Below are 11,067 nucleotides of genomic sequence, written 5' to 3'. Positions count from 1 at the left end.
GGGGGGGGTTACAGGGGTTGGGGACAGGATGGGATGGGGGGTTACAGGGGTTGGGGACAGGATGGGATGAGGGGGGTCACAGGGACGGGAGGGGAGCCGAGCCTGATGTGGGGGTGGGTCACAGGAGACTTACAGGGGCTGGGTGTGGGGAGGCCTATGGAAGCCTGATGTGGTGGTGATGGGGGTCAGTGAGTGGGGGCTGTGGGTTTCTGGCTAGGTAAGAGCTCACTGGTGGGGCATTCATGCTTAGGCTGGCTGATGGATGAGGGCCCCTATCACGGATGCTTGCTCTCTGGGGCACATGGCCTTTCCTCTCTAGGGCCTCAGTTTGCTCTAGTCCCAGGTCAGGGGGCACTAAATCGCTCACAGGGCTTGTGGAGCGGGATGTGGGGCCTTTAGCTGCTAAGGCATCAGTTGGAATGGGATTTGGCTGGTTTGGGAGTTCTGGGGAGTGGGTTAATAGGGGGGACTGGTTCTGGAAAGGTTGCAGTGATGCTTCCCATGCTGTACCTTTGCTACATATGGGCAGAAACGGAGGATTTCTGTTTCAGGGCTGCCTCATTTCCTCCCCCATTTGGGGATACTACTTGCCTATATCACAGAAGTACTAAGGCTTAATTTTCATAAAATCCTTCCAAATCCTCTGGAAACTACTACAGAAGTCAAATGACTTGTCACTTAAAAAATGGGACGCTTGTTCTGTAGGTGCTAGCTTACTCCCGGAGGCCTGAACGCATAATTCCATGTAGTAAGGATATTAATTTTTTAAAGGGGAAGAGATACAGGAAAAAATGATACATCTGTGGAATCGTCTCTCCCTATGATAGAGCAGTGGATGTTTCGGCTCTTGATTTGTCTACTGTACCTAACTTGCTAATCCTGTTTCTCTCTTAAATTCATTTTTAAATCTGCTGGTTTGGAGGCTCAGTGCACTTACATCCTGAGGCATTTAGTGTGTTATGTTTCGCTTGTCCCTGATTTCTTCCCTTCTTTCATACTAAGAAAATCTTTGAAACTTTTAAAAATACAAGCTTTTCTACCTTAATTTTTTTCTGCCACCCTAACTTAGGCCTAAATTTAGGTTGATATAGGTACAATGCTCAAGGGTGTGCAAAATTCACACCGTTGATTCTGTAACTATGCAGACCTAACCACTGGTGTAGACGCACCTACATCAGTGGACGTATGCATCCACCAACCTAGTAACTGTTTTGGGGACTGGAAGGGAGAAGCCCTTATTATTATACAAATATCTGCAACAACAACAAAGGGGGATAGCTGGCTGGCCACTTCCTGTGAGCAGAATGATGTGTGTGTGGGTCACCCTGCGTGGTAGTCCTGGTACAGCCTTGGAGTCTATAGTGTGATGGATTTCAATGCTAAAACTTGCCTCACTCTACTACTGATTAAGCTTGTGGTCCTAGCACAATGAGACTGGTTAAATTCATGATTTTTAGTGGTGGATGTTGGTACATATCATTGTGGGGTCTCTGCTTGTTTCTCTCTGTACTTCCCCTTTCACTGCTGCTGATGAGGTGCAGGAGTGGTGCCATGTTTCAAGGCTGTCCCTGTAGTAGTAAGGATGGGTGGACAAGTGAGGGGATTGCTTGAATTTATATACTAGAGGGTTCTTAGGAAATGAAGGAGCGAACGAAACATTTCTAAGAATTCATTTAGAGGAAGTTAAAGGTGCTCTTGAACGTCTGCAGTTTTTGTCAGTTATACCCTGAAATGCAGAGTGCATCCTGCTTCTTGATCTCTTGCATTTAACCATGTGCTTGTATCTGCTCTATTAATATAATACTGCAATATAAGGCAATTACTGTTTGTTGTCTAGATGGCACAAGACCTTGCTCTGGAAGGGCACTTCAGCTGTTCATGTTCTTGTCAATCTGAGAGTTGTTGGGAGCAATGCTTGACACTTGTCGTCTCATGACTGATGCGATCCAGGGAACAGCACTGCAGTCATAAGTAGTAAAATGTGACATACTTTGCTTAGTGGCCAATGCTGTGTGCCTATTTGTAGGGGGAGTACAGGGACTTAACTCCAGCTAGGAGTGAGTCTGCACAGTACAGAATATGCAAACTTCATCTCTGCTCTTCAGGTGTCGTTCATTCTTGTTCTTCTAGGTCATTTGTACCCAAAATAACATTGCCAATAGCCTCCTTGATTTCCTGTACCAAAAGAAGGAAAATATTGCTGGTTTATCTTTTCTAGGGTTGAGATTTAGAATACAAAATTTCAGGCTTTAGAAGATGGAATTGCCTTGCTAGCTTAATTTAAACAATCTTACTGAAACTAACATATCACAGCAGCTCTTCTGCTTATGTTGGTCTCTGGTCTGAGAACTCAACCCCTCCAAATAAAATTCCAACTGAAACCTAAACTGAGCAGGCTTGTCAAGTGCGAGGCCTTTTAAGTGAGTTGTATCTTAATATCTTGTATACAGAATGAATGGAGCCCTTTTAGTCTACTTGCTGTCACACCAACAAAAAAAAGTCACTGGTGATTGTCCTAACAAATTGTACTCTGGACCTCATTACTGACTGTACTGACATGACCTGTGAAGTAGAGTAGAACTTTCTGTTATTACTGTACAGACATAGCATTTAACTGGTTCTTTGGACTCTCACATGCTCCCTGTGCTAAAATGTATGGCCTGATTTGTTTATTTAAATAGTTGCAGAGCTTCAGGATTTTGCTGAATGGCAGGTGCTCAGTAGTCCTGAAATCAGACCATTGTAGCCTAAATAAACAGTTTGAACCAGATCAGTACTCACTAAGCAGATCTCAGTGTTTGTTTTTAACATAACAGGATGTCTGATGTGCATGTGCTGTTGCATAGGCTGATTGGTAAGATTTTTTTTATCCAAGAGAATGTAGGCCTTCATTTTCTAAGTATCCAGTCTGTGTCTTAAGTTTCTACATATAGTAAAAGGGCTTAAAGCAGGGCTAGTCAACAGGTGGACTGCAGGCCAAATCTGGACCGCCAGATGCTTTTGAATGGACCCTGAAATCTTTTTATTTACTCATTATTACTGTTTTTTTCCCCTCTGGAATCTAGATCTTGACTATACTTTGACCAAAAAATTTGGACCTTGACAAAAAATAATAGACAAACCATGCTTAAAGTGACCTAACGCCAGTTTAAAAACTTCATACTTCTGTCGGTTACACTGTAAGAATTAGTCCACTTTTTTTGTACACTTTTAGCTTGGTAACAAAGTACTGGTACTTCAGAGTAATCTGTTTTTTTATGACTGACAAATTTCAAGTGTTAGCTAAATGGACAAGACTGAATTGTAAAGATCAAGTCAGAGTTAACGGAATTGTCCTATAAAAATATTGAGCTTCACCATTCTGACCTAATTGCACTTGGGTTTTTTCTTTTAATGCCCTTGTGCCATTTTACAGCCTTGACACTGAAATTGCTAAAAAGTAATAAAAGCTTGCATGGGAGGAGACTACAAAGAGCGGAGATCTATCTGGTTGTTGACTAATGTATGAACTGGCTGGCTTATTTCCAGTGGATCTATAATAACTCAAAGAACTCCTAAGCCATATAAGGCCTGCATTTTTAACAATCAGAGTAATTAACCAGCGGAACAGCTTACCAACGGATTTGCTGGTTTCTCCATCACTTGCAGTCTTTAAAACAAGATTGGATGGCTCTCTGACAGACAGGCTCTAGTTCAGCCACATTATTGGACTTGATATAAGGATTATTGGGTGGAATTCTGTGGCCTGTGTTCTGCTCCTCTGGTCTGACCTCCTGCACAATGATTCTCTTCTGGCCTTAATCTGCTGTAGATGGTAAACCGTTCATAAACTTGGAATAATGTAGATGAGGAACCAGATCTAGGACCCAAGTCTGAAGTGTAACTCTTTGTAAACTGTACAAGTTCACTTTAGCTGACCCATTTCGCAATTCATCTGTCTCCTACGACACACTTGCCGCTGCTGTATTTTTATTTGTATTGCAGTAGTGCTTACGTGTTGCGGTCATGGACCAGGACCCCATTGTGCTAGGTACTGTACAAACACAACAAAGGCTGTCCCTGCCCCAGAGAGTTTACCGTCTTGGTACAAGACAAGAGATAGCAGGTGGATACAGACAGGGAAGCCAAGGAACTGCTAGTTCTCTTTGCTCTATTAAATCAGTGTAGAGATGTTTATGCAGCTTGTCCTTCCCTAGAGGCAGCAAATCTGCTGGATGACCCCATTCAAGAGTGGAGCTGTTCCACTGAGGTCCAATTGCTGTTTAAATGTTTCTACCATACTTCTATGCCTTCTCAGATTTGGTGTGACTGTTCATCTCCAGATGCCAGTTCTAGCTGATAACCCTGAACACCGATCAATCTACTTCAGCTATTTTCATCATCATTTTTTGTGGTTTTTTTAAATTTTTGATTAAGAGATGCCTGAAATCTCATGAAAGTAAAACATGAATTTTACTTTCATTGCTGCCTCTATGTACCTGAACATGTCTTGTATAAGCGTAAGAGTTGCCTGCTCAGGCTAAATTACACCTTTTATAAACCAACGAATAAGGCAGTTCAAAGCAGATTGTCTGTATTTTGTACCTTGTTATTGCAAGACACATGGTATGTGAGGCTACCTACTGTCTGGGCATAGTATGAAGTGGGAAGATGGATGGAAGATATGCCAGTGGCTGTTTGGGTTCTGAATGCATGGTACTTGTGATGGGGTGTCTGTAATTTAGATCTCTGACAGCATAAAAGAGGAGAATTCAATTTTGCTCTGTCTCATGCTTGAAAACTAAATAACTGGATACTGACTTAAAAATTAAATCTACAGACCAGTTGCATTGGGCAACTGCATTATATGCTCCCCTATGCTGCTCTGGACATGACCTTGACCTGTCTTGGGCCCTTAGGTACTGGACTGAGAGCATCTAAACTTGTTTCGCTTAGGCCTGGTGGATTCCTGATCCTGGTGGCGAAAGAAGCTTGCTTGCTTATGTCCCATGTTCTGAACTTTGATCTTAAATTTATGCTGGCTTTTCTGGCAACTAAAGTGGAAAATACCCAGAAACCTGTGCAGGACTAAAAACTTGCACAACTTAATGCCACATACTCTTACGTGTATTTTTGAGAAGCTGCACGTGGGCTAAGGAGAGATTCCACTGCAAGTTAAATCTAATTAAACATTGTGGCACTAGTTTTATTGTTGCACTTGCAGCTTTTATGACTTTTTTTCCCTCCTCCTCCCCCCATGAAACCAGCTTATATTGAGTAGTTTTACAAGAAAACGTGGGTCTCTTCCCACCATTGTCAGTATGATTCATTTATGAGAGGTACCATTTAGAAGCTGGCAAAGTACAATTATGTAATACTCAGAGATGTTGCGTGCACAGTTATATTTAACACTTGGAGCCGCTTCTGATCAAACGTTGTCACATAAGTGACTTTTAAAACACTCCCTGATAGTCTAAAGCCTCGTCTATGCTACAAGGTTAGGTGAACAGTAAGTCAGCTGGGGTCAACCTATTTGTGCATGTGTCTGCACTCAAATTTGTCTCCCGTTGATGTAAGCACCCCTTTACAGCAGCCCAGTAAAACCAATTCCCTGAGTGGCATGGAGCCACCTACTGAGCTCGAAATGGTGTGAGCGTCGATACTAACAGTTTTCCAGCAGCTGCCCCACAATGCCCATTCTCTTACAGTGATCATACTGGTCACTATTGTGAACTCCACTGCCCAGGGGATAGAGTCTGGAAGCCACCTCCATCCCCTTAAAATAGCCCGTGTATTTTTGAAATGCCTTTTCCTGGCTGCCCAGCTCGGCAAGCACACCCAGCAGTACTCCCTCGTTGTGTGCAGCTGCCCAATTGACCATGCTGTCTCTGTGCACTAGACTGCTCCTGTCTGGAGTAGGAAGGAGGTACTAGATCTCCTCCCCACAGGCCCAGAAGAGGCTGACAAGCACTGCTATGGACCAGCCATAGAAATGTGGATATCTGATATCAGCCCCAGTGCAGCATGAAAGTGAAGGAATTGCACTAGGCATGCTATGAGGCCAGGAGCAAAACAATCTGCTTTTGATTACACGGCTCTACAGCCAAAATGCTTCTGAAATAAATGTAGTCAAACTTTACTAATTCTGGGCCACTGAGAACGAAAATGATGCTTAAAATTGTTGATTGGCTCTAGTTTTCAAGATATGCTATTGGGTCAGTATATACGACCCTTGACTTGGGAATGGCGGAGGATAAGTGAGTTATAAAGGGAAGGGATCTCAATTTAAACCAGAAATGACTAAAATACATCTTTGACTGGATCTATGAATAAATCTATGACTGGGTTTGGACAGTACTTGCTTTTTAGGCAAAACAATCAGAATGATGCAATCTGAAGCTGGTATTGTGTCATACATGATATGAATTGCATCATGTTATTCCTAGAAGTCATGGATGATGCAATCATAACGAAGCTTACATCACTCTGCTGAACAAATTGCCCTAGATCAGCTCTAGAAATCATACAGTGTCGTGCTCTCTTATTTGTCAGTGTTTGATTTTGCAAAGGGACACATTTCTGTTTAGCCAAAGTGAGCAGAGATGCCTCGTACTTGTGTGAACAGTGCAGATAACTTCTGCTATGTTTGTGGTGAAGTGATTTTTGCATCACAAAAGCGCAGTATAACCACTATGGTTAAGAAAGCCTATCACCTTTATTTTGGCTGCAAAATTGGAGATCAGGACAAGAGGTGGGCCCCGCACATATGCTGCAACACTTGTGCAACAAATCTTCACCAGTGGTTGAACAGGAAAAGGAAATCTATGACTTTTGCAGTGCCAATGATTTGGAGAGAGCCAACAGATCATGCCAGCAATTGTTACTTCTGCATGGTGCCTCCAGTTGGGAAAGGTGTGTCAAAGAAGAAAAAGTGGACTGTGCATTATCCAAACATTCCATCAGCTATACGCCCAGTACCCCACGGAGAAGGACTGCCGGTTCCTGATGCACCAGAATCATTCTCACTTGAGTCAGACGAGGAAGAGGACGAGGATGAAACTTCTGGTCCTGAACCATCAATGTCACAGGACCCACATTTTCTCCCATCCTCCTCCTCTGAACCACACCTCATAACACAAGGTGAATTGAATGACCTTGTCAGGAATTTGGAACTACCCAAGAGTAAGGCAGAGCTGTTGGGCTCCAGACTACAGCAGTGGAATCTCCTGGCAGGTGATGTTAGGGTTTCCATGTTCCGTGACCGTCAAAAGGATCTTGTCGCCTGCAACAACATTGATGGTATGATGGCAGCCCTCAACATCGTTCACGATCCAGATGAGTGGAGACTGTTCATTGATTCATCGAAGACGAGTCTTAAAGCTGTTTTACTGCATAATGGCAATGTTTTGCCATCAATTCCAGTTGGTCAGGCAGTCCATATGAAGGAAACCTATGACAACATGAAACAACTTTTGAGGTGCATAAACTATGACCAACATCCGTGGCAGCTTTGTGGCAATTTGAAGGTTGTTGCTCTTTTGCTTGGTCTGCAGACTGGATACACAAAGTACTGCTGTTTTCTCTGCGAATGGGATAGTCGTGCAAGAGATTCCCACTACATCAAGAAAGATTGGCCACTCCGACAGTCATTGGAGCCTGGGAGGAAAAGTGTTCAGCATCCACCACTTGTTGAATCAAGGAAGATTTTGTTACCACCCTTACACATCAAGCTGGGTCTGATGAACTTTGTCAAGGCCATTGACAAAACGCAAGCAGCTTTCAAGTACCTCTGTGGAAAATTTCCAAGGTTAAGTGAAGCTAAGATAAAGGAAGGTGTCTTTGTTGGTCCTCAGATTCGTGAACTTCTTCGAGATGATGCATTTGACCATGCACTTCGTGGCAAGGAAAAGACGGCATGGAAAGCCTTCTAGTTAGTGGCAATAAATTTTCTCGGAAACAACAAGGCAGACAACTACAGGTTGTTGGTGGGAAAACCTCCTCAAGGCATACAAAAGCCCTTGGTTGCAACATGTCACTAAAGATACATTTTTTGCACTCTCATCTAGATTTTTTTCCACCGAACTGCGGAGCAGTGAGCGACTAGCACGGCGAGCGATTTCATCAGGACATTGCAACAGTGGAGAAACGCTATCAGGGCAAATGGAGCCCATCAATGCTTGCAGACTATTGCTGGACAGTGACAAGAGATGCTCCATTTAATGAATACAAGAGACAAGCCAAGAAGCGCCGAGTAGACACTGAATAGGACTAAACTATGTACATAATAGTTTTTTGCCTTTTGTTTCATAATAAATTTTATTTATATAACCCTTTTGCTGATTTTTAAAGTGTTACATAAACAGGACAGGTGAAATATTATGTAAAGCAACCATAAACACATGAAAAGACCTAGGTTTACAATTTATGATTAAAACTCTATCTACACAATATACATAGACCTAAAATGTAAAAACTTAAATATCTTAGAAACAGTAGCCAATCAGTTGTTTTAATTGTCATATTTGAATTCAGCACATCAAAATACATAATAAATAGCACATTTTATCTCTGAAGCAGGCGACTTCTCAAAAATTGTAGGCCAGTGTTATTTCTGCCCTGCAGAGGTCTGGCTTCATGTTTGTTAAATACAGTAATTAAACTGAAGGCCTCATATAGTTACTTTAGCAAGCTCTGCAGTGTGGACTGGAGACTCTGTTTCCCCTAGTAGTGAGATAGATAGATATATTTTTTTAGTGGTGTGTGTTTAAAGTTTGAAGATATTTAATACCTTTTGTTGTGTGATTTGATTCCTGTTACTGGCTTGGACAGACTTTAAAGATCATTTAATAGGAAACTTTTATCTCTGCAGTTTAACCTTCTAGGGTCTGATGTGAAGTCTCTATTAGCCCCTCACTTTTTTTCTCTGCTACTTCACCTGCAATGTTATCTACAACCACTAAACTTTCTATTCGCTGAGCCTGGGTAACCTCAGAGTATGGTCTAAGGATCCACTCTAGTCCCCACTTAGTTAGAAGGCAAGTTGGCTGTAGGTGACTTCAGGAAAATGCTTGTTAACAGGAAGCCTTTTGGCCGAGGAAGTGTTTCCTCTCCAAATCTTCTTGTGCTCTTAGAATTCTGTTGTAAACCTGCTCTTTTAACACTCCTCATCGGAAGGTGAAATATTCAAGAACTAGGGAGTTAGATCAAAAGGTATCGACTCTTCACCTGTCTGGAATGAGGGATTGGCAGTTATGGTTCATGTTGATAGTGTTGGTTGTATTTGCTGGGTCACCAAACACTTGACACACAAAGGATGCTCATTGGCCATGTCATAGAATCATAGGTTTAGAAGGGACCACAAGGGTAATCCAGTCTAACCCACTCCCCTTTTTTCCCCTTCTCCCTACCAGGAGGAGCTGAGTCCATCTCCCTGGTCTATGAGAATCTTCTGAATCCGCATCACAAGGTGTGTGAGCCAAGGAGTGTTTCCACAGGCAGCAGATGTTCAAATATAAAAAAGGCTCATGTTTTTTTGATACCATCCATTCCCCTGTTCCGTCTTTGAGTCACTCCCTGTGCCTCTTAGTCCCATCACAGATGGGAATGTATGGCATTCATCTCTCTGACCACATGGAGTCTGAGCCCCAGAGATTCACTGTCCTCTCACTAGGGCCTGGCGTAGAGTCTGCTCCCATGTTTGACTCATGAGTTCTAGCATTTTTCCCTAGGACGTCCTTAAGAATTTTATTCCAAGCTTTAAACAACATCCTGCCCTCAACTGTGATTGGAGAGATTTTGCTATCGCCAACACCCATAGGCTGTTGTAGTAAGAGATGGTATAAAGTAGGCAACAGATCAGTAAGGGAATCTGTGCCAATCTAACAGCTGGCACTGCATAAGGATGTGAGGGTGAGTGGGCAGCTCCAGTACTTTGATTTATATAGTTTCGTTCTGATAAGAGTATCACGGCTTCTGGAGGCTGCTTTTTTGGACTGCAGATCAGAACAGCTGCTATCTGGTCTGCTTTAGGAGTATTGGGTGCTGCCTTTGGGCATTTATCAGTCTATCACTCTGTGGTTTGCGGATTGGAGTGCGTCTCAAGAGATGCTGCCGTTCTTAATACAACTGCCGGCCTGGCTGGGGGTGAGGGTGTGTGTGTGTGTCATGGTACTGCCATTTACTTGTGGGACAAACTAAACTGTTGATAGCCTGAAACAATGACCGTTGTATGCAGCTCTTTCTGTGGGTTGATGTCCTTAAGTTTCCTGAACGCCTGCTGCTGACCTTATCTCACCCCTTGCACAAATACTGTGGCCCGGTAGGTCCTCAATTGCCCATTGTGTAATGCAGAGACCTCGTGAGTCACACATCCCACGTGCAGCCGGGTTAAACCCCCAGCTAGGGGTACGGTGTGGACTTTTGTCCCCCAACCTAATTCTCTAAATCAGCTTAAAACCAGCAAAATTGGTATTTTATTAGCTTGCAGTGAGCCCTAATTCAGTTCCTTCCTGCCCAGGCAAAGGCTGTGGCATTTGAAGCGATAAACCGCTCCCAACTGGGGAAAGGCCTGAGACTCGCTCAGGAGCACACCCTCTTGTTGCAAAACAGTAAGGAAATGCGCTTTCTTAGGGTTCTTCCAGACTAAGCTAATGGCTGGGGGCAGAATTCCCACCTGAATTTGCACTGTGAAACATTACCCCTTGCTCTGTGATGTGTACTGGCTGGATGATAGGCAGCTATGTAAACTGACCTTGTGATGCAGAAGCGATGTGGGGGCAAGTGTTTTGCATTCTGCTAGAACTGGGGTGATGTATAACGGGTACATCGATTAGAAAATCTGGTATTTAACAAGTTACCACAGAGTAGCACTTCCTATAGCTCACTTATTTCTTGTCTGATCTCGGATGTCACTGTTTTGTAACTGCTAATAGCAACCATTACACAATCAGACTTCCCTGAGCAGACTCCGGATAGTAACTCATTATATTTCACAGCAGTAAGACTTGGCTTTGGTTCTTTAGTAGGCCTCTGTTTTCATTCTCATAGGAGATTCGCTAGCCCTGGGAATGAGTTTGGGTTGCTTTGCGA

The 11,067-nt window shown here is 43.1% G+C and overlaps 1 protein-coding gene across 2 annotated transcripts in view; it reads left to right on the top strand.

Annotated features, from left to right (window-relative positions):
• Positions 1-11,067, top strand: part of SLC16A1 (solute carrier family 16 member 1) — a 33,605-nt gene that overhangs the window by 841 nt on the left and 21,697 nt on the right. Inside the window, exon 2 of one of the 2 annotated variants that reach the window (XM_034770609.1) lies at positions 9,390-9,445. The exons of the other annotated variant lie outside the window; for it this stretch is intronic. The gene's annotated coding sequence lies outside the window, so the exon portion shown is untranslated. The remainder of the gene's footprint in view (positions 1-9,389; positions 9,446-11,067) is intronic. 2 annotated transcript variants of the gene reach the window in all.

The sequence above is a fragment of the Trachemys scripta genome, chromosome 4, assembly GCF_013100865.1.
Source record: "Trachemys scripta elegans isolate TJP31775 chromosome 4, CAS_Tse_1.0, whole genome shotgun sequence".
NCBI classification, from domain to species: domain Eukaryota; kingdom Metazoa; phylum Chordata; order Testudines; family Emydidae; genus Trachemys; species Trachemys scripta.
This window is presented reverse-complemented; position numbering and strand designations above follow the sequence as displayed.